At 40.4% G+C, this 23512-nt stretch overlaps 1 long non-coding RNA gene across 1 annotated transcript in view; it reads left to right on the plus strand.

Annotated features, from left to right (window-relative positions):
- Window positions 1-22303, plus strand: part of LOC122539988 — a 74439-nt gene extending 52136 nt beyond the window's left edge. Inside the window, exons 2-4 of the long non-coding RNA XR_006309224.1 lie at window positions 8147-8267; window positions 21922-21978; window positions 22093-22303. This is a non-coding gene — a long non-coding RNA (uncharacterized LOC122539988). The remainder of the gene's footprint in view (window positions 1-8146; window positions 8268-21921; window positions 21979-22092) is intronic.
- Window positions 22304-23512: the final 1209 nt, after the last annotated feature.

A 23512-nucleotide genomic window follows, 5' to 3' on the forward strand; every position in this document is an offset into this window, starting at 1 on the left:
GAATCGGCCATGCTAAATTGCCCATAGCATCCAGGATTGTCTAGGTTAGATAAGTTAGCTGTGAGAAATGCAGGGATCTGGTTAGGGGCTGAGTCTGGGTGGGATGCTCTTTGGAGAGAGTCAGTGTGGGCTTAAAAGCAAATTACTGCGGACGCTGGAATCTGAAACCAAAAAGTAAAAGGTTGGAAAATCTCAGCAGGTCTGGCAGCATCTGTAAGGAGAGAAAAGAGATGACGTTTCGAGTCTAACTGACCCTTTGTCAAAGCTGTCAGTGTAGGCTTATTAGGCCAAATGGTCTGTTTCCACACTGTAGGGATTCTATGATTTTCTAAGATGTTTGCGCTCCACTGACACTAATGGGAGAGCATCCCTATTTTAATTGCTCCACTATTGGTGACTATGCCTTTGGCTGCATAGGCCCTAAGGTGTGGAATTCAGACCCAAAGTCAATCTACCTCTCTACCTGGCTACACTCCTTAAAGACACTCCCTCAAACCTATTTCTTAGACAAAGCTCCTTAGCTCCATGTCCTAACATGACCATCTCCCCATGAAGGGGCCTTGGGTTGTTTTAATGCATTAAAGATGCCTTATAAATTAAAGCTGATATTAAACAAATTGAACCAAGAACAAGGAATTCCAGATGATCCAAACTGAGGCAAGAGTTGAATATTCAGAAACAGACAGCATATCAATCATATTTGATGCTTTCAGATTCGCGACTTAGTTCAAAGATCATCTCAGCCAAATGTGGGACCAAAAAATAGTTAGGCCATGAAAATTGTCTCTGTGTTAGTAAACAAGTGATGGATAGACTACATGAATGATTTATTTTATTTGCCTTTATTTGATGCTCTGCTTTACAGGAAGACTAACTTGAATCAAGTGAAACATTATTACTGTAAAAGGTCTAAATGTACGTTTATGAAATGACATCAGGAAAATGGAAAGATTATGATTAGGTTATCATGGAAGTCTTAGTGAATAATTTTGTGTAGCACTTCCACAACATAGAACTCTTATATGTAGTGATTAGAGTGCAGGGCATTAATTGAAAGTTGATGAAAATTATCCAATTCAGAAAGCTGTTACAATGGAGTGAGAACAGTGTAAAAGCTTTTTAAAAGCCCACAAAAGGCATTTTCCTCATTAGTTGTCTATGCCAAGGCTGAGCGGAAGTCCAGCCAAACTGGGGGGAAAGGATATTGAAGGTGAAGGAAAAGGTATGCAGCAGTAGGATTGATATGAAGCCGCATGATGTACAGCAATATGAACATAGGAAATAAGAGCAGGCATGCACTATTTGGCACCTGAAGCCTGTAAAAATATACAATAAGATCATAGTTGACTGGTTTAGGCTGTGAATTCTACATTTCCATCTATTAGCGCCTCTTGATTGCTTTGCCTAACAAGAATCTATCCTTCAAAAATATTTAACGACCCAACTCCATCACCTTCTGAGGTAGCGAGTTTCAAATTTGCACAACTCTGAGAAAAAAACAAACTCTCCATCCTAAAAGAGTGAGCCCTACTTCTAAAAGAGTGATTCTGGACTGACCCACAAAAGGAAACATCCTGTCCACCTCCACCTTGTCAAGACCATTCATGGGATCTTCAATCTGAAAGAGTTTGGAATTGTGAAGAAAAGAGAATCAGTTGACAGAGTGGAACCTACTTGGGCAAAGATTGCATCTTGGTTCAGTGAACTCTCCCTGAATGGACTGCTACAGGCTGTGAGGATCCAGAAAAAGATATTCATCAGGAGGAGGAAGCCTACACTGAAAGGTGTGGTAGGAGGTAGCAGAGGGGTTTGAGCAGGTGTGTGAGTGGGGAGATGCCATCACAGAGTGCAAAACCCAAAAGGCATCAGCCAACATTATGTCATCAGTCAAAGACAGAAATGAAGAACCTAGCTCTACCTTCGATGAAGCCAGAAGAACAGCAAGTTCACTTTTTAGTTTCACAAGGATTCTCCACAAAACATTTTGATAAGTTTTTTGGCTAACATAAATGTTATAGTTTGGCACCACTTTGCCATCTTGGGTGGTTACAGGAAAGTGCTTGATGAAGAAAGTGAAGACATGAATTAGAACATAGAACATAGAACATAGAACAGTACAGCACCCAACAGGCCCTTCAGCCCACGATGTTGTGCCGACCACTAGTCATTTCTGCCCTGGGAAATAGTCTCTGGCTATCGACTCTATCTATGCCTCTCATTATCTTGTATACCTCAATTAGGTCCCCTCTTCTCCTCCTTTTCTCCAATGAAAAAAGTCCGAACTCAGTCATCCTCTCTTCGTAAGATAAGCCCTCCAGTCCAGGCAGCATCCTGGTAAACCTTCTCTGAACCTGCTCCAAAGCATCCATATCTTTCTTATAATAGGGCGACCAGAACTGGACACAGTATTCTAAGTGCAGTCTAACCAAAGTTTTATAGAGCTGCAACATGATTTCACGACTCTTAGACTCAATAGCCCTGTTAATGAAAGCCAAAACACCATATGCTTTCTTAACAACCCTGTCCACTTGGGTGGCCATTTTAAGGGATCTATGTACCTGCACCCCAAGATCCCTCTGTTCCTCCACACTGCCAAGAATCCTATCCTTAATCCTGTACTCAGCTTTCAAATTCGATCTTCCTACCATTGATGTAACAAAATCAAGATGGGATTGGGATGCTGGTTAATTACAAGATTACTTTGTGTCATTAGTGGGCAGGATGGGGAAGATTTGGCTATTGCATTTATTTTAGTGTTTGGTGCACTAGTAGACCATAAGACCATAAAATACAGGAGCAGAATAAGGCCATTTGGACCATTGAGTCTGGTCCAGCATTCCATCATGACTGACATGTTTTTCAACCCCATTCTCCTGCCTTCTCCTTCTAACCCTTGGTTCTCCTACTAATAATGACTCAACTATCTCTATCTTAAAGAAACACTGTTGTTAACATTACAGTGTTGTGCACTCACTTATTCTGATTGCAATCCTCAAAAACAAATTTGTGCAGGTACTGGCTCTGAGAAGCAATGTATTTGTCTACTGCATTGTGCATTCATAGATATTCTAATGGGAGATCTTGAATGTGTCTGCAACACTCTCATGGAAGAACCCAGAGGAAAAGCTTTGAGGGCAGTTGTGACTTGGACAATTACTGGTAAGGAATGGTCATCAACAGTTAATGAGTCTTCTTCTAAGAGATTGCAGATATCTTAAATCACCTGATGTAACATCCTGGTCCTCTCTTTGTTGATTCTCTCTTTTCTACTCCCCTGTCTGCTGGCTGCTTTACTGCAATGCAGCTACTGGTCTTTGAGCAGCACACTGGTGTGGTGTGGTTCTCTGCTGATGTTGCTCATCATCCTGATCTTCACCTAGCCCACCAGGCCAGTCAAAGAATGAAGCAGCAATCTTAACGGTTGAAATCTGTATGAATGTGCAAAGACAGGTAGAAGGTCAAACGATTAATCAGAATTTGAGAAACATCACTGATTGATGAAATGAATAATTGAGGGAGAAAATAGAGTATGAGATATTGGCAAAGTAAAAATAGATACTAAGTTTAGTGATTGGAAGGAGGTGGATCTCATAGAATATGAGTTCCCTGTTTGGGGCTGTTAACCTGATCCAATCAGGGAGTCCTGGCTGACAGATATGAACAGGAGTGTGAGAGGTTCAATTTTTTCTAGGAGCTGCTCTGTAGCTGAGTCAGTGTCATGTACTATGCACTTGTAAATGAAGGGTGACATGATGACCAGATACCCAGCCTTCATGGAGTTATTTCACTAAGAATTTCTATAAATATTTAAATAGGAAAAGTGAAGGGCAAAAGTGTTGAACAAGTATTCTGTCTGTCTTTACTGTAGAAGATTTAGGAAACTTGCCAAAGTCAAGAGATGAAATGAAGGGATGTATTTAAAACAATCCTGATCACCAAGGAAGGTACTGTCATACTCTTTTAAATTTCCTGCAATCCTTGAAGGGTCCCCACAGATATGAAAATAATAAATGCTACAACTTTATGAAAGAAAAAGGGGAGACAGAAAGTTCAAAACTATAGGTCAACATCTGTCATATGGAAGTTTAGAAAATTGTAACAGAATCAAATAGAGTTAACATGGTTTTGTGAAAATGAAATTTCATATATTGGACTTATTTGAGAAACGGTAGATTAGGGGAACTTGGAGTGTTCTTGATTTTCCAAAATGCACTTGACAGCATGTCACAGCCCATGTTATCGCTCAAGGTTGGAGAATATGATGTTGCAGGTGACATATTAGCGTAGATAAAGAATTATAATAAAAACAAAATACTACAGCGGCTGGAAATCTGAACCAAACACAGAAAATGCTGGAGAAACTCAGCAGTCTGGCAGCATCTGTGACAAGAAAAACAGAGTTAACATTTTGAGTCCAGTATGACACTTCTTCAGAACTGAACAGATGCAAAAGCTTAACTGTTTCTCAGAACTCCTGAGTAACTCAAGCATTTTCTGATTTGAAACAGAGAGTATGGATATATGAATCTTTCTCAGGTTGGCAAGCTGTAACTATTGAAGAGCCACAGGCTTACTGTTGGAGCATCATCAATTAAAAGTTTATACCAATTACTTAAATAAAAAGCAATTGAACATATGGTAGGTAGATTTGCAATGATAATGAAGAAAGTAAATTAACAACTTTTCCTTTGAATCCTCCCACTTCCTACAAACCAGAGGGATGGCTATGAGTCTGAACTATGCATCCCTCATTGTAGGATACATAGAACAGGTATACCGGCATCATTCCCCACCCTTTCCTCTGCCACATTGATAACTGTATCAGCGCTGTCTTATGTTGCCAGAAGGAGCTTGAACAATTCATTAACTTTACCTATGTCTTCCACTCTGACTTCAAATTCGCCTGGACATCTCTGACACCTCCTCCCTGTCCTGGACCTCTCCGTCTGCATCTCCAGGAATCGACTCAAGTGGACTTGTTGGGCCGAAGGGCCTGTTTCCACACTGTAAGTAATCTAATCTAATCAAATTCTCCTGGACATCTCTGACACCTCCTCCCTGTCCTGGACCTCTCCGTCTGCATCTCCAGGAATCGACTCAACATAGACATCTATTTCAAACCCACAGACTCTTACAGCTATCTCAACTACACCTACTCCACCCACCCAACTGCAAAAATGCGATCCTATACTCCCAATTCCACCGCCTCCACCATATCTGCTCCCAGGATAAGCGATTCCATGCTGAGACATCCCAGATGTCCTATATCAAGGAGCTTAATTTTCCCTCCCCAATGATCAACAATGCCCTCAACTGCAACTCTTCCATTTTCCACACATCTACCCTCAAACTCCCACCCCTCCAACTGCTAAAAGGATAGAATACCCCTTGTCCTCACATTCCACCACACTAATCACCAAGTCCAGCACATCATCCATTTCACCATCTACAATCTGACCCCACCACCAAAAAGATATTCACTTCCCCAATGCTATCTGCTATCCATGGGGACCATTCCATCCCATGACTTCCTCATTAGGTCCACACTTCCCATCAACATCCCCCCCTACACCTGGCACGTTTCTTTGCGGCTGCAGGAGGTGCAACACCTACCCCCACACCTCCCCTCTCATCTCTGTCCAAGTCCCCAAACATTCATTCCAAGTCCGGCAAAGATTCACCTGCACTTCCTCTAACCTGATTTACTGCATTCATTGCTCCCAATGTGGTCTCCTCTACATCAGAGAGACCAAGCACAAACTCGGGGACCGGTTCAGGGAACATTTACAGGCCGCATGCTCCAATCAACCTCACCTCCAGGTTGCCAGCCATTTCAACTCTCCCTTCCACTCCCCCAACAAGGTGTCCACTCTGAGCCTCCTCCACTGTCAAAATAAGGCCACACGCCAGGAGGAAGAACACCTCATTTTCCGCCTCAGGAGCTTACAAGCTCATGGCCTCAACATAGAATTTACCAGCTTCCGATTTCCCCCACCTCCTCCCAGGTCTAGCCCTCCCTATCCACCCCACCCCTTTAACATGACCTAATCTGTCAATCTTCCTTTCCAGCTATCCACTCCAACCTTCCCATTGACCAATCACAATCACTTTCTACCTGCATCCATCTATCACCATCCCACCTACCTTTCCCCCAGGCCCACACCCCACCCTCTATTGATTTCTCAGCCCCCTTTCCCTTCCCTAGTCTTGATGATAGGTCTGACTCAAAGTGTTGACTCTCCTGCTCCTCTGATGCTGCTTGACTGCTGTGGTTTTTCCAGCTCCACATTTTATCGACTCTGACCTTTCAGCATCAGCAGTTCTCTCTATCTCCAAGTTGTCAAGAGAAACTGAAGAGCTTATAAAGGGACACAGATAGGTGAAGTGAATTGAGAAAAATATTGGCAGTTGGACTTCTTTGTAGGAAAATACGAATTTGTCCACTATAACAGGAAGAATAGAAAACAAATATACTTTTTATAATGGAGATGGAGAATTCTATAGTACGAAGGGATCTGGGTATGCTGTGCATGAATCACAAAACATTAGTTTACAGGTACAAGTCATTCAGAAGACAAATGGAAGTTTGGTGTACATTACAAGGGAATGGAATATAAAAGTGGGGTTTTACAGGGCATTGATGACAGCACACTAGAATACCGTGTGTAGTTTTGCTCTCATATTTGAAAAGGGATATAATTGCATTTAAAATTCAGAGAAGGTTCGCACAACTCATTCATAAAATGAAGGCCTTACCTTATGACCTTTTGATTGGATAAGCAGCTTGGACTTACATCCATTCTAGTCCATCAGAATGAGAGGTGATTACATTGGAACATTGAAGATCCTGAGGGTGGATATCAGAAAGATGTTCCCTTTGTCTGGGGGTGCTAACACAAGGAGAAACAGTTTAAGAATAAGGGGTCTTCCTTTAAAGATGGAGATGAGGAGAAATATTTTTCTCTCAATGAGTTTATAGTCTGTGGAATTCTTTTCTCCATAAAGCAGTGGAGGCGAGGTCAATCAATTTATTCGAGGCTGAGTTAAATAGTTTTTTGATAGACAAGGAAGTTGAATGTTCTGGGGTCAGACAAGAAATTGGAGTTGAGACCATAACCAGATCAGCCTTATCTTATTGAATGCAGAGAAGGCTTAGAAAATCAAACAGTCCACCCTTGCTCCTAAATCCTATGTACCGAAGAAGGTAAATTCTTACAGTAAACTGTAAAGGGGAGGGAGAATTATAGTTGAGGTAACAGTTGGTAATGCCTGCTTGCTTGGATTATAAATGAAGCCTGGAACCATCTCTTTGAATTATTCATGCTAAAAGAAAACTCATAGAGGCATACTTTGAAGGGGTACAGCAACACTGTTTGCAATGAGTGTCATCAGTTTAAATTTTCTGAAAACACCCGAGCAGTGTGAATGAAAGAGTCAAATATTACATTACTCAGGTTTAAATTTGAGTCGAACCAACAGAAAAGAATATAAGATAGGCATGGGGGATATCAGATTATCATGAGGGGTATCAGACAGACAGGAAGGATATCAGATAGGGATGACAGATTTTGGTCAAGCATGAGGGATATCGGACAGAAATGGAGATATTGAACAGGCATGAGAGATATTGGACAAGCATGAGAGATATCGTGCAGGCAGAAGATGTATCAGAAAGACATGGTGAATATTGAATAGGCAGGAGGTATATCAAAAAGGCGATGTCCTATCCAGATGGTGCCTGGTGCCTCCTAGTGGTCAATAAATGGATAGACTGAAAACTTTGGCAGCTAGTACTGTTCTAGCATCAGCAGCATAAGGCAAAGAATGGAGAAAAACTCAAACTATATTTTTTTTTAAAAATGCTCCTTAAGGCAGAAAAATGCATTGATAACTTGCCAATTTTAATTTATCAGTAAAATGTCTTAATGATCTCATTTTATTAACATAACCAATAAAGGATAAATTGATATAAAATGTTATAATAGCATTGTTTTCTTAGCTTAGCTAGCAACAGTTAGTACTGGAGTGTTGAGCTGAGGCAATTGATATTAATATATTCTATGGTCTAAAAACATTACTACTCTTTGCTACTTTAAAAATGTAGTACTGATCTGTGTTTTGTTTTTATTGTCTTCTCTTCTAACAGAGTTGATTGACTTGAACACTGGTATTCCTTTCGGAGTGAACCCTAATGTCTGCTCGTAATGTTTGATTCCAAGCAGTGGCCAGGTCATGCACAGCATCATGAGTAATGTCCATCCTTTGCAGTAAGTTCTACTGTGGCCCATCCTGGTAAATATTGAGAAGGTGTTCCAGGAGCAGTCTTTCTCCAGCCTGTGGTTTTCTACATAATAATTTAGAGCCAGGATATGCTCTTTTGCAATATAGACTCTCAGCATATGCCAGGAATTCCTACCCTCTAGGTAGGGACATTCTGCACTTTCTAATACTGCTCATTACCTGACAAGAAGGAGTAGACCATTCAGCCCATTCCAGTCCACAGCATAAACTCTGTTTTTTTTTAACCACAGCCTAGCTCAAGAGCTTGGAGATTATTTATAACAATATAACAGCTGTCCTGACTGGTTAGCTAGTTCAGCAGAGACTGGGAATCCAACCTGGAATCTTGTGACCTAAAGGCCTATTGCTACATAGACAGCATCTTTACCCCTTCCCAATGGACATGTCCAAATAGTATATGCACTTAATAATTTGACTTGTTCCACCTTGTGCATAATATATTTTCTGTTCTGAATTATACCTTTAAAGTTTCAGCACTGAGAAAGAAATCTGTGGATTATTTACAGAACCCTGATGTCCCAATGGGAACTGATATCATTTTCCAGAAATATACTCAACAATTCCCGTACTGCAACTGAGGCCCAGGCGGGATCTTTGCAAAAGCTCATTGTGCTATGTCATTATGTAATTCTTGTCCTCTTCTGGCATTGGTGCGAAGGATTGCTTGTTTATAAAAGTCAAGTAACACAATTTCTCTTTAATGACAAGACGACACAAACAATGGCGATAAACTGTTATGTAACGGTGAATATGAGAGCTTTTGGCTTTAGAAATCTGGTTAAGAATTACTAATCAAATGACTGAAACAGTAATAACTGGTAACAAGGATTGACTTTCAGCTCAAAACATATTGACAAAATAGTGTACTGTTCAGGAAAGTAAGGATGTAGCAGGGCAGCGAAGTGGGGACATGAAGGCCCACTAGTATGATCGTTAGACTATTAATCAAAAAACTCTGGGACCCACATTCAAATCCTGCCATGGCAGATGGTGAAATTTGAATTAGAGTCATAAAACAGGGAAACAGACCCCACCCCAGCTTTAATTTTATCCATCATTTTCCATAATGCAACTGAACTCACCCTATTATGTCTGTGGTTCACTAGAAACCAAGGTAGACAGAGCATAAACGTGAACAGAGAATACTTTATTGTGTATCCTCTGAACTCCACAGTCAGTTTTAGACTGCCTTCCTTCTTAAAAGACCAGCATACTACATACTATATAAAAGACCCAACTACATACATAATACCCCTCAATGGCCTTCACCTTCACATTCTTTGGGGTTATCCTTCCATGTCTGATCTTATGTCCTAAGAACACCACCTCTGCCTTCACAAATTCTGTTTTCTTTAAGTTTGTTATCAGTTTTGCTTCTCGTAATCATTCAAAGAGCTCTGCCAATTATACTATGTGACCTTTCCATGACTCACTAAACATCATTACGTCGTTAAGATGTACGGCATAGTTTGGTAATCCATTCACAATTCTGTTCATGAGTCTTTGAAATGAGGCTGGTGTGTTCTTCCTTCCAAAGGGCATCACTTTGAATTGATATCATCCATTTGGAATTGTAAATGCAGAAACATCTTTTGCTTTCTCTGATAAAGGTATCTATAAATAACCATGCAGCAAGTTTAACTTCATGATGTAAGTGGATTGACGAACTTTCTCTATACAGTCCTCCAATCTTGGTATTGGATAGGAGTCCAATTTAGTTATGGTGTCAACCTTCTGATAGTCCACTCAAAATCGTTGGGTCTCGTCAGGTTTGGGAACTAACACAATCGGCAAACTCCACTCACTCTGACTCAGTTTGATGATATCTTCATTGAATTTTGCATCCATTTCCTCATGGACCTGTATGTCTTTGAGAGGATTAAGCCTGTAGGGGTGTTGTTTTATTGGAACAGCATTCCCTACTTCCACCTCATGTACAATGGTATTAGTTCTCATACTGCTGCAACAAACCTTTCAACTCAGTTCTTTGCTCCTGAGACAGGTAGCACACTATCCTATCCCACTCCTCTAGGACTTCCTCATTATTTAACGTATTTTGAGGCACATCAAAATCCATACCATCTGGATTTGTTTCCTCGCCCTGCAGGGCAATAGCTAACCAACTGTTTCTCCAGTTCCCTGCCTCTAGTAAGGTTCCAACATATTCATGTGACATAGCCAATAGTTTTTTCTATCCGGCATCTTAACCAGATAGTTTACCTAACTCAACTTTTTCTTGATTTCTTAGGGACCACTAAACCTGGCTTTGAAGGGATCTCCTATCACTGGTACCAATACTAATAGGTCATCCTAATGGGAAAACGTCCAAATTTTAGAGTTTTTGTCTGTCTCCTGCTTCATTCTATCTTGTACCCTCTTCATGTGCTCACCTACCCGATTTAACCTTTCCCGCACCTCTGATAAAAAGTCCGAGTATGACATCTCCAAATTTGGTCCTATCAATTTTTCTTTAATTAGTTTCTAAAGCCATCTCACTTCATGTCCTAATATTAACTCAAACAGAGTAAACTGAGTCGATTTATTTGGGGTATCTCTAATGGCAAACAATATGAACAGGACACCTTTATCCCAATTATTCGGGTTATCTTGCAATATGCTCTTAACATGGTGTTCAGGGTCTAATACCACCTTTCCAAAGCTCCCTGGGATTCAGGGTGGTATGCACTTGATTTAAAGTGCTGCATGTCTAAGCTACCCATTACTTCCTTAAACAGCCTAGCAGTAAAAGTAGACCCTTGTTCAGACTGAATCACCCTGGGTAGCCCATACCAGGTAAAGAAAGCTGCCAACTCCTCCATCATCCATTTTGCCTTAACACTCTGTAATGGAATTGCCTCTGGAAATCTGGTAGACACATCCATTATGGTAAGCAAATATTGGTTTCCACTTTCAGTTTTCAGGAGGGGACCTACACAATTAATCATAATCTGCGTGAAAGGTTCTTCAAATACGGGAATTGGCAATAAAGGTGCTTGTTTTATTAATGCCTGTGGCTTACCTACCATTTTGCACCTCTGGCATGTATGGTAAAACTTAACCACATCCTTGAGCAGTCCAGGCCAATAGAAGAGCTTTTGTACCTTAGCCTGAGTCTTCCTCACCCATAGGTGACTTCCTATTGGTAATCTATGTGCTATCTGTGATACTTCCTGCCTATATGCTACTGGCAACACAATCTGGTGCATTTCCGTCCATTTTTCCTCTGCACTAACCTGCCATGGTCTCCATTTTTGTCTTAGGATTCTGTCATTAAGACAGTAACCCTCGGGAATACATTCTGATTCCTTTATTGAGTGTGCATCAATATATATATATCTTCTTTTGTCTCATCTTTCTGTTGTAAGACCATTAGCTTTTCAGGACGAAACACCTCTGCCTGACTCTCTACCTGTTCAGCTTTTTCCTGTACCATTACATCAAACAGGATGTCAGCTAACTGAACCTCAACTCCTTTGACTTTCTGTCTTACTGTAACTTATGATATTGGGGTCTTGTTACGACCCAGTCTGGAAACATTCCAAGGTATTTTTCTTTTAATTCCTCAGTTCTCTGGTCTTCCTTTGGCTTCTCCACAACAAGGGGCATCACTTCCCACCTTGGACCCTGCTAAATCATTCCCAAGAACAAACTGTATTCCTGGAACTGACACTCTGTCAATCACTCCCACTGTTACTTCCCCAGTCATGATTTGGCTCTCCAACCTGATCTGACACAGGGGAAGACTAAATTTCTGTCCATCTATTTGACAAATCATCACCCTCTCAAGCAACATGTCAGAAAGAGTGCAAATATTTTCATCTCTTACTATTAGAGACTGACCAGATCCCGTATCTCCTAAAATTGTAACTTCTGTCCCTTCTCCCTCTATTCCTCCTGAGTAAACTTTATTCATAGAGGTAAAGTTTATAGAGATCAGGCACTAACTCAATACCCAGCCCCACCGAGGCTGTGAACTCTCCTGCAGCTCCTTGACTTTTCTTGGGTTTCCTTTACTACTTCCACTAATCCCACTGGCTTAGCCTCTTTTAGCACATCTTTTCCCACAGTGCCTTTCTTCAATGACCAGCATTGATACTTTATATGTCCCATCTTATCTCAGTGGAAACACCTGAGGCCTTTTGCCTCCCTCCACCCTCTTAGGCTTCTTTTTTCATCTGCGGTAAACTATTCCCAGTGCAATCTAGTATTTGTTTTTTGGTGAAGGATCACCCCTTCTCTCAATTTCTGTGCCTCACAGGATGAAATTCCTGTTGGAAGCTAAATTTCACCTTATGCACCAATGTATATTCATCTGCCATCTCTGCAACTCTTCACACCTCTTGAACTTTCTGTTCATCCACATCAGTTCTTATCATCTCTGGAAGTGAGTTTTTAAACTCCTTCATCAGAATAGTCTCTCTTAGAGCCTCGTATGAGTTGTCTATTTTTAAGGCCTGCACCCATCTATCAAAATTGCTATGTTTAATGCTTTCAAACTCAACATAAGTTTGACCTTATGGTTCCTTCTTTATGTTTCTGAAATGCTGGCTATCCACTTCTGTACCAGTTCATTTGCACTCAAAAGAGCCTTTTTAACATCTGCATCATCTCTTAACCCCTTATCTGACAGTGCTGCAAACACCTCACTAACTCTGCCTCCCAGCTTAGTCTGAAACAGCATTACTCACAGGGTCTCCAGCCATTCCATCTGCCTAGCCAATTTTTTAAATGAAATAAAGAGGGCTTCAACATCTTTCTCATAAAAATGTGGCAATATTTTAACATTTGTATACGTCACTACTTTCTCCCTTCATCTCCATTCTGTTGACTTAACTTTCCTGACTAATTCGCAACTTTTACCTAAGTTCCAATTCTCTCTCCCTTTCTCTTCTTTTTTCTCTCTCTCTCTCTTTCTTTTTGATCAGCTAAGAACCTTTTCTCCCTTTCTTTTTCCTCTAACATGGCTCTTCTTTCTCTTTCTTTATCTTCGAAATCCAGTTGCCTCAATTTCTTTTAAGTCTTTCTAACTCTACTGCACTTGTCTGTTTCTCTGAAACACCTAAGTGCTTGACTAATTCCATTACAATTTCAGCTGTCCTTTATCCAAAGATTAGCTGGTTCAGTGAATCGGCCATGCTAAGTTGCCCATAATATTCACAGGGATGAGTAGGTTACATGCATTAGTCAGGGGTTAATACTTTCATCATACTGCCCACCCCATCTCAAACCTAGGGTTGGACATTTCACTGCAGTAATGTTTGGGATGTGAGTCTCTCTTACTCTTTGGTGACTCGCAGCAGTTGCAGCATTGAAGTTAGTGTCATGCCAGAGCTCTTTAAAGCTTAGTCATGACCTCTGAACTATACTTTTTTGCACTAGCCTTATACTTTGTGCAGTGCTGTTCTCTACTAATTGTGCAGATTCTGTTCTTTCAGCACTTACCATGCAGTCCATTAAATCATCATTTTTCTTCTCACCTTTGCATTTTCCCTTAGTCTACATTAAATTTTGACTGTCATTATTCTATTCACTCACAAACTTAATCCATATCATTCAGAATTTCTGAACTGTCTCTTCCGATTTAATCGGCTCGTCTAATTTGATATCTTACATTAATATTTTTTGTTGAGCTTTTGAAGTTGGGTCGTTGACCTAAACACAAAATTAGAACAAAATTATAAAGAACTTTTGTGTGCAAAGGGTGTGCAATAACACAGGAAGCCTGACTGGAAATTGTTCGATATCAAAATCGAGCCACCAATTGGGGTTACATAGGTTAGTCGCAGCCCAGGCAGCAGACAGTTCTGCAGATCCATCCATGGCTCTGAATTAGCATTTTATAAAAATATTTGAATTAACCCATCTGGAGCAGGTGGGACTTAAGCTGGGCCTCTCAGTCTGGGGTATGGACACTACCACTGCATCACAAGACGTTCCCTGGTGGAAGTCCCAGTGGAAGGGCTCAGGTGACAAGTTCCAGCTGGACAGGCCTTTGCCTGTTACTGAGGGAACTCCTACTCAATGAGTTCCACAAGGTGATTAATTGTGATTGCCCAATGGGCCCTGTTGGGGTTATCACAAGTTGAAAATTAGATTTTTCAATTGGGGTAGTCAAATCAAAAATACTCATTCTATAGACAATTATAAGAGATTATAAGAAGTGAAAACTACATTTTCCTTTATTCATAGAGTCATAGAGGTATACAGCATAGAAACAAAACTTTCAGTCCAACTCGTCCATGTCAACCAGATATCCAAATAAATCTAGTCCCATTTGGCAGCATTTGGCTCATAAACCCTTCCTATTCATATATCCATCCAGATGCCTTTTAAATGTTGTACTTGTACAAGACTCTATTACTTCCTCTGGCAGCTCATTCCATATATAGATCACCCTCTGCATGAAGATATTGCCCCTTAGGTCCCTTTTACATCCTCTCCCTCTCACCCTAAACCTATGTCCTCTAGTTTTGGACTCCCCCCATCCCGGGAAAAAGACCTTGCCGAATTACCCTAATCCAAGCCCTTCATGACTTTATAAACCTTTATAAGGTCAATCCTCAGCCTCCAACACTCCAGGGAAACAACCCAGCCTATTCAGCCTCTCCCTGGAGCTCAAACCCTCCAACCCTGGCAACATCCTTGTAAATCTTTTCTGAACACTTCTGAGTTTCAACATATTACAAAATATTCAGTCAACATGGCCTGAAGGTCTCTCTCATAAAGGATCCAAGCTCAGAAAAATGCATTAAGCTTAAAATATAACCGGCATTGGAAGCTCAAATTACAAAAGGGCTTCACACAGGATAGTTAATTAAAGATTTCCTGATCATCGCTGGAATATTGCATTTGGAAATCCATGCATAATAAATCTTTATTTTAAGATGACATGACTAAACTTGTCAACACATTGGGTGACAGTTAGCCTGTCTAAAACTGTATGTAATTCAAGTTCCTAAATAGCGTTTACAACGTCGCGGACAAAATGCTGAATAAATTATATTGGACCAAAGCTGTACATAAGGAGTTAATTCCCCATTTCAAAGGATAAGCAACAGAATGCTGCTAACATTCTTGTTATGCAGTTTTCTTTTTCAATCAGAGATCTACAATTTTGTTTCTCTTAATATTATTGTCTTAATTTTATTCTCTTAATATTCCACTTAATGAGGAATATTTCACATCCAGTACAGCTATTTTCTGCAAGGTTAAGACTGGTGAATATTCTAATTTCTAGATGTTTAAATGACTCCTTGTTACTAGAAGAGAAAGAACACCCTTAAAAGGGGTGTTGGTCTTTAAACTTGGAAAATTCTGCATTTTTCAAACTGAGTTGAGAAATTAATGACCAACTGGGAATCAATCATATTGCAAAATTTGAAAAGAACAACTCTAAGGATAGGATTACGCAAAGGAGAGCCCATCTACATTCCTTATCCCCCAAAATATTCTTCAAACAACATTAAATTACGATTACATCTGGTTACTACCACCTTTTTTTATATAATATGTTTTCTCTGTGCAAATTAGTTGCTGCATTTTCTATATTTCAAAAGTGATGACACCCCAAAACAGTGGAGTGCTCTGGGGTATTCTATGGTTGTGAAAAATGCTAAGTAACTTCCAAGGTTTTCAGATAAACCTTTGGAAAGCATATTATTTTGAACAATCATTATTTGACTTGAATATCTGTTCCATTTTGCATTTCATTATATTCACAAGCCTTGATTTTTAAAAAGTTATTTATTTATTAAAGAAACATAAACATTGCATTGCTTTAAATGGTTAAATGTTTGGACAATTAAAATGTCAAAAATTATCATCAAAATGATCATATCACTACCTAGTTTCAACATGGGCATAAAGAACCCAACCAATCAAGACCCGTAAGTATTCACACAATGCACCGACTTCCTTATTCTTTCCAGTGTCACTAAGACGTGTGGTACTCAGAACTGTACATAATATTCCAGTTGGTTAGTCTACTCCCCTGGGTGTACAAAAGCACAAGTCATTAAAGGTGCTAGGACAGCTCGGGATACCTGTTAATAAAACACACAGTACTCACAGGGCATTGATAAAGTTATCAAAGTTTTGCCATACCTAAGGGCTGCTCTCGTTAGAGAGAGATCACTGATGGAGGTTTAATTTGAGGGTTACCATACCTCAGGGAAAATGGTGAGATGGAGAGTCTTTCAGCCAGTGTAGGAAGTGGAACCCCATGCTGTGGCATCACATTGTATGAGAAATCAACTGAAATAACTGAATCCCTGCAGTGAAGGGGGACATAGAATACAAGAGTCCATGCTGAATTTCTACAGTGCATTGGTTAAATCTCAAATGGGGCATTGTTGACAGTTCTGATTGCCACACTTTAGAAAGGATGTGAATGCATTGGAGAGAATGCAGAAGAAGTTTACGAGAATTGTTCCAGGAATGAGAAAATTCAATAAGGAGGCTGGGCTGGAGAAATTGCCATTGCATTCCTGAGAGAGGTGGAGGCTGAGAGGAGATTTAACAGATGTTTTTAAAAAAACCTTGAGTGATCTGAACAGTGTAAATAGAGAGAAGCATTTCCTTCTCAGAAAAGGATTGAAAACCAGAGAGTATGGTTTTAAAATAGTTTGTAAAAGAAGCAAATGCGAGATGAGGAAAAAAATAACACCTTCTTCATACAGCAAATGATCTGGATTTGGAATGCACTGCCTGGAAATATGGTGGAGGCAAAATTCAATTCAAGCATTCAATAGAAACAATGCACAGGGTTATGGGCAAAGGGCAGGAATTTGGCACTAAGTCAAAATGCTGAGAGAGTGGCACAGACATAATGCACAGAATGGCCTCTTGCTACATTGTAACAATTCTGTGATTTTGTGAAGTGTTTTTTAGATTTTTGAAGACATCAGGGAAACAACTCCACAAAGGCCAGTATCCCAACACCAAGTCACCCTTTATTTACACATGGAGACTCCTAGACACTGATCCAGGATGTCTGACACTCCACATCTTATCTATAAGCCAGGGCACCCTAAGTGGAACCAAATAAACAGCCCCAATCAGGGAACTCATACAAGGTCCATTTGGCTGACTTGCTGCAATCACTACAGTCAGCATTATCAGATGGAAGTGCTCGATTTTCTATGGAACTAACAAGCCTGAGGACATAGTAGTAGCAGAGCTGGTCAAATCTTGAAACCAGAGAGGGGATAGCATGGTGGATATAACTAGGCAATTCATTGTGGGGCCATGTAACTGAGAATACTATTCAAATAAATGGAACTCACATTCCCTCTGGTCATCAGGCTGCAACTCTCAGCTCAGCATACAACACCATTTTCCTGCTGTAAACTATTCTTTATTGTCTCCTAATGTTTTCTAATCATTATTTATCTTTTCTCTGAACATATACCACAAAGCGGAGAGTGTCCATTGAGTTCCTGAATTCTGCCTTGCAGGCAATATACTGGCTGTTTAGAGTCAGGAGATGAGTTACTTGCCACAAAATTCCCAGCTTATGACATGCTGTTAGAGCTACAGAATTTATATGGCAGATCCAGTTGAGCTTCTGGTCAACCGTAACCCCCAGGAGGTTGCTGATGAGAGATTCAGAGATTGACTAATGCTGATAAATGGTGAGAGAGACAGTTCTAAATTCTCTTCCTGGCACTTGTGTGAGTCAAATATTACTTGCCTCCCATGTCTGAGCGTTGTCTACATCTTGTTGCACAAGGCATATATTTGGAAGGAGCTGTTTTTGTAAGGTGTGTTCAGGAGGGTTTCCTAACTCAGGTACGTTGACAGGCCGACGAAGGGAGAGGCCATTTTGGATTTGGTGCTTGGCAATGAACTTGCGGTGGGAGAGCATTTTGGTGATAGTGACCACAACTGCCTCACATTCTACATAGCTATGGAGAAGGAGAGAAGCAGGCACAATGGGAGGCTATTTAATTGGGGAAAAGGAAACTATGATGTTATCAGACGTGAGTTGGGAAGCAATTGCTCCATGGAAAGGGCACTATAGATATGTGGAGACTGTTTAAGGAACAGTTGTTGCGAGTGATGCATAAATGTGTTCCTCTGAGACAGGCAAGAAGGTATAAGATAAAGGAACCTTGGATGACGAGAGCAGAGGAGCTTCTCGTCAAAAGAAAGAAGGCAGCTTACGTAAGGTGGAGGAAGCAAGGGTCTTAAGTTGATGAGGGTCGAGCTGTGGATGTGGTGTATATGGACTTCAGCAAGGCATTTGATAAGGTTCCCCATGGTAGGCTCATTCAGAAGGTCAAGAGGAATGGGATGCAGGGAAATTTAGCTGTCTGGATACAGAGTTGGCTTGTCAACAGAAGACAGCTAGTGGTAGTGGAAGGAAAGTATTCTACCTGGAAGTCAGTGGTGAGTAGTGTTGCACAGGGCTCTGTTCTTGGGCCTCTACTTTTTGTAATTTTTATTAATGACTTGGATGGGGAGATTGAAGGATGGGTTAGCAAGTTTGCAGACAACACAAAGGTTGGAGGTGTCGTTGACAGTATAGAGAATTGTTGTAGGCTGCAGCGTGACATTGACAGGGTGCAGAGATGGGCTGAGAGGTGGCAGATGGAGTTCAACCTGGATAAATGCGAAGTGATGCATTTTGGAAGGTTGGACTTGAAAGTTGAGTACAGGATTAAAGACAGAATTCTTGGCAATGTGGAGAAACAGCGGGATCTTAGTGTGCAGGTACATAGATCCCTTAAAATTGCCACCCAAGTGGACAGGGTTGTTAAGAAAGCATAGGTGCTTTGGCTTTCATTAACAGCGGGGTTGAGGTTAAGAGCCGTGAGATCTTGTTGCAGCTCTATAAAACTTTGGTTAGACCGCACTTGGAATACTGTGTTCAGTTCTGGTCGCCCTATTATAGGAAAGATGTGGATGCTTTGGAGAGGGTTCAGAGGAGGTTTACCAGGATGATGCCTGGAATGGAGGGCTTATCTTATGAAGAGAGGCTGACTGAGCTCAGACGTTTTTCATTGGAAAAAAGAAGGAAGAGAGGGGACCTAATTGAGGTGTACAAGATAATGAGAGGCATAGACAGAGTTGATAGCCAGAGACTTTTTCCCAGGGCAGAAATTGTTTACACGAGGGGTCATAGGTTTAAGCTGTTTGGCGGAAAGTATAGAGGGGATGTCAGAGGCGGGTTCTTTACGCAGAGAGTTGTGAGAGCATGGAATGCATGGCCAGCAGCAGTTGTGGAAGCGAGGTCATGGGGATATTTAAGAGACTGCTGGACAAGCATATGGTTACAGAAATTTGAGGGTTCGTACATTAGGTTTACCTTACATGAGGATCAATGGTCGGCACCACATCATGGGCTGAAGGGCCTGTTCTGTGCTGTACTGTTCTATGTTCTGTGTTCTATGTTCTATATTGCTCCTGTATCACAGGAATTGCAAGTGGAACTTGAACATTGTGCAATCATCAGCAAACATTGCTGTTTTTCACTTTATGATGGATAAAAGACTTTCGCTGAAACAACTGTAGATGGTTGGGTTTAGAGTGTCAGGGTGGTATATTACTGGCATTACTAAATCTCTGTGCTTATTGAATAAGAAGAGCATTTTAATGGAGTGAGACCAGTATCGTTATGTTTGCTCCCACCTACACATGACAAACCAAGACTAACATCAAAAGAAAAGAAAGAACATGCAACCATACAGCACCTTTCACTTCAAGATATCTCAAAGAACTTTGCAGTCAAAGAAGTACTTTGGCATTTGGTCTCTGTTGTAATGTTAGGAATCATAGCAGCTACTTTGATCACATTGAAGACCCCATAGAAAGCAATGAATTAATGGTTATATAATCTGTTTTTGTGGAATGTTGCTTAAGAATAAATACTGTGCAGGTCATGGCAGGAAGAACATCACTTTGTAGCTCAACATTACTGAGATGCTGGAGTCTGTGCTGCAAACAAAAAATGCTGAAAATCAAAACAGGTCAGGCAGCATCCATGGAGAGAGAGCAAGCCAACTTTTCAGGTCTGGATGATTCTTCATCAGAGCTGATATGAAGTGGAGGGAGCAGCTGGGGGTGTGGTGGGTGGTGGTTGGTGTGGAGCCATTTTGTTTGGCTTTATTAAAAGGAAAGCGTTATTGTATCATCCTTGCTCTTGCAAAGGTTCTTTTCACAGATTTGACAACTTGTAAGGGAAAGCCCCCTTTTAAGATGGAGACTGCTTTGAGCTAATATTTTGCAATTGTATGCCACAATTCCAAATAAATAACTAAGTTGCATTCAGAATCAAAGACTTCTTTAGAAGAATTAACCAACCGTGCCTAACTCAGTAAGCTAAGAGGCATCAAATTGAAAGAAAAAGTGTACAATGCCACAGAAGATTTGGAAAATTTTACAAACCAGGTAAGGATATCAAGACATTGATAAAGGGGAGGAAATTTGAATGTGAGAGTAAACTAGGAATAATTATAAAATCAGTTAGGATAAACTTCTACATGTATATAAAATGGAGAGCAACTAAAGTAAACACTGGTCTCTGTGAGGATAAGACTGGGAATTGTTGGAATCAAGGAAATGCAGAGGCTTTGAACAAGTATTCTGTATCAGTCTTCATGGCAGAAGAGGTAGAAAGTATCCTAAGAATAGTAGAAAATCAAGGAACAAAAGGCTAAATGGAGCTTAAATTATTACCACTGCAGAAAAGGTACTAGGGAAACAGATGGGATGATGGTGGGACAAATTCTTTGGAGCTAATTGGGCTCTTAAAAGACGTGACTGCAGATGTTTGTGGATAATTGGTTGTATTCTTTCAAAGTTTTGTAGAGTCTGGAAATCTGTAAGTGTAACAGTTCTGTTCAAGTAAAGAGTGAGACGGAAAGCAGGACACAAAAGGTTAGTTGGCCTAATATCTGCTGCTGAGAAAATATTGGAGACATTATTAAAGGAAGAGCAGCACGACATTTAGAAAATCATAATACAATCTGCCAGGGTCAGCACAGTTTTGTGAAAGGGAAATATTGGATATGCTTGAGCATGTAACAAGCTAGGTGGATGAATAACTACCAGTAGATGTAGTCTGTTGGATTTTCAAAAGTAATTCAGCAAAGTGCCATGTAAGATCCTATGATTCTAAGAGGTTGGTAATATATTAGATGCAACATACAATTATAGTTAGCTGTAACGTATTAGCATTGAGAGGATTAACTGACAGAGAGGAAACAGTAAGTCAGGAAGAATCGGACATCTTCAGGTTGGCAAAATATAATTAGTGAAATACCAGGATTTCTCCTATTTACAATCTCCATTAATGACTTGGATGAAAGGGCCAAATGTATTATACACAAATTTACTGTCAGTACAAAGATCAATAGGGAAGCAAGTTGTGAAAAGGACACAAAAAATATACAGAACATATTTACATTAAGTCTGTGTACAAAAAGAATTGGCAGATAGAGAATAATGTCAGAAAATGTGAAGTTGTCCTTTTTGATGTGAAGAATAGAAAATTAGAATAATATTTAAATGGAAAAAAGTCTGCAGAAAGCTTTGACGTGGAGGGATGTGAGGGTCTTCATTCATTGAAGTTACAATTTGAGTGCATGTTAATGAACTTCTTTGCTGTGGTCTATACAGGAGAAGACTGGAACGACTCTTGTGGGAATGCTAGGATATCGATGTCCCAACAACTAAGTAAGTGCATTCTTCATTCCTGTGCAACTCTCACATTAACCCTGCTGTCAATGTCTTTCATTACACACCACTTTGACATATTGGCCATGACACCTTGTCTCTTGTGTCTTGCAGGTTCCAACAGGATGTTCAGGACCTCAAGAGAAGCACAGCCTCGCTGCCAGAAGCCACGACCTTGACCTCTGAGGGAGAGAGCATCAAGGCCTCAGAGGGACAATGAGCAAGTTTGACTCCTATCTTGGCTGATAGATGGACAGGATTACAACTCCGTATTCCTGGCTAAAAGGTGTTCAGATGAGAAAGAGAGTGCAATAAAAGAGGAAGGATTGGGGATCACAATGTTGATGAAGGAACTAACTATGACAATGAGGAGGGATGATACCTTGGAAGGATTATCAAATGAGGTCATATGGGTAGAAGTGAAAAGCACAAAAAAGGCAAACATACTGTTGGGTATACACTATGCACACCCAAACAGTCAGGAAGTGATAGAGGAACAATGATATTATAACATTTTAGAGAAGTAAAAGAATAATAAGGCAGTAAAGGAATGGAATTTTAACTACCCAATTATTAATTGGGGTAGTTTCAGTGTCTGAAGTAGGGAGGGAGCAATGTGTTTACATTGCATTCATGATACCAATTTTAGACAGTATGTAGAAAGTCCAACAAGGGAGGGTGCTGTTCTGGTCCTAATATTCAGAGCTGTACTGTGGCAGGTGGAAGTGGTATCAGTAGAGGAGTATTTTGGAGATAGTAACCATAACTTAGTTAGAATCAAGATAGGTTTGCAAAAGAATAAGCATGTGCTATGTATAAAAGTTCTAATCTGGGGAAAGGTTAATTTTACTCAGATAGGATATAACTTGGCGTAAGTGGACTGGAAGCATCTATTTGTAGAAACAAAACTGTCAGAGCGGTGTAAGCATTTAAAGAGGAAATAGCAAAGGTACAGGGCAAATGTAATCCCGTAAAGAAAATGGGAGGGGCCAATACCAGAGAACCCTGGATGTCAAGACACATAAATGTTTAGATTAAGAAGAAAAGAGAAGCTCATACAGATACCAAGGACTCAATATGTCAGAATCCTTACACAAGTGTAAAAAATATCAAGGGAAATGTAGACAATAAATTAGGGAAGCTAAAGGAGTGCATGGGGAAGCATCAATGGGTAGAAGAATTGAAAATTCCTTCATAGGAAGGATGTGGAGGCACTGGAACGGGTGCAGAGGAGGTTTACCAGGATGTTGCCTGGTATGAGTTCATGGAATGCCCTGCCAGTAGCAGTGGTGGACTCTCCCTCATTATGGGCATTTAAGCGGGCATTGGATAGGCATATGGAGGATAGTGGGCTAGTGTAGGTTAGGTGGGCTTGGATCGGCGCAACATCGAGGGACGAAGGGCCTGTACTGCGCTGTATTCTATTATGTTCTAAAACCTAAAGGGTTTTTTTAAACATATAAAGAGCAAGGGAATAACTAGGAAAAGGGTATGGCCCATTAATGACCTAGAGATAATCTGTGTGTGGACTCAG

Source organism: Chiloscyllium plagiosum, chromosome 33 (genome assembly GCF_004010195.1).
Source record: "Chiloscyllium plagiosum isolate BGI_BamShark_2017 chromosome 33, ASM401019v2, whole genome shotgun sequence".
Classification (NCBI taxonomy): Eukaryota; Metazoa; Chordata; class Chondrichthyes; order Orectolobiformes; family Hemiscylliidae; genus Chiloscyllium; species Chiloscyllium plagiosum.